Source organism: Salmo salar, chromosome ssa11, assembly GCF_905237065.1.
Source record: "Salmo salar chromosome ssa11, Ssal_v3.1, whole genome shotgun sequence".
NCBI classification, from domain to species: Eukaryota; Metazoa; Chordata; class Actinopteri; order Salmoniformes; family Salmonidae; genus Salmo; species Salmo salar.
In genome coordinates, this window is record NC_059452.1 from 23,504,498 (window position 1) to 23,505,898 (window position 1,401).

Here is a 1,401-nt window from a genome sequence, read left to right on the forward strand (position 1 = left end):
AAGTGGCTAGTCACTAATATCAGACTGCAGCTCTACGACTCAGACAACGCCAGCTGACTCCTCTCCCTCCCTTTCTTCTCCCTTTTCTCCTCCCCTCTCTCTCTCTTATTCTCTTTCTCTCTCTGTCTCTCATGCACACACACACACACGCACACACACACACACACACACACACACACACACACACACACACACACACACACACACACACACGGGTGTGCGCATACACACACACACAACCATAACACTCGAGAACACACCAACTCTCACTTCTCCCTGTTTCAGAGCAGCTTTCCCATAATAGGGGAGAATAGCAATAACAGCAGTGAACACTGGTCCATAATAAACCCCACCTACACACACAGATAGGCACAGGCACACTTAAGCAACTGAAATAATCCACAAACGTCAAGTTAGGTTACACAAACCAATAGCTAACAGACATGAACAAGCACACAATCTACTGAAAATGATGTATACTACACCACTAAATATACAACGCACCCACAATAGTCAACTTTGAGCATCAACCATCTGCACACTTCCTGGAAACCCCTGTGGCTCAGCCGAGAAGCATGGTGTTGCGGATCGCATACAAACTGCTCTTGTGGAGCTTTGAAGTGAAAAGACCAAAACCTGTGTCTTACCTTGTGTCTGGGGCGTGATGTAGCGGGAGGTGACTCTGTCTCTGTCCTCCCGTCTCTCTGTCCCTCCCCGTCCCTGACTCTCTCCTGCTGCATGCTCTGTCCCGCCAGCACCATGGACTTACATTCCACACACGAGCCAATCACCAGCTTTCTCCCATCATCCACCAGGAGGGTGCGGCGTCCGCGCGGGGCGTACAGGAACACGGGCAGCCTGGCCACTGTGACCGCACACAGCCCCCCCTGACGCCTCTGCTCCTGTCTGCAGAAGAAGCACACAAAGGCCTCGCAGCTGTACTGTCTGGCCCAGGGAGAGCTGGCCGGCTGGGGGGTGGAGGAGGCTGGGCCTGGGGCTGTAGAGCTGGAGGTGGCAGAACCCTGGCTCTCATGTTGAGCCCACTGGGCATGCAGGTCGTGATAGCAGAGGGCACAGGCTGACACCAGGCCGGTGGCGTCGGCAGGTTTGGCGCGGGGAGCGGGGGGGTGGATGGTGAGGAAGGGAAAGAAGGGCTCTCTCTCTCCACAGCGCCCGGGAGGGTTGACATGGAGTTGGAACTCCCCCCCAACCCCTAGCTCTGCCCCACACAGGTAACACACTGATACAGACCCACCATGACCAGAGGAAGAGGAGGACACCCCCTTTTGGGAATGGGCCAGTCCGGCTTCCCCCGTGGCCAGCGCTGCGTGGTACCTCCCCAGGAAGGAGGTGACAGAGGTGATGAGGTCCTCACTTAGGCTGAGGCGGTACGCCCCCCAG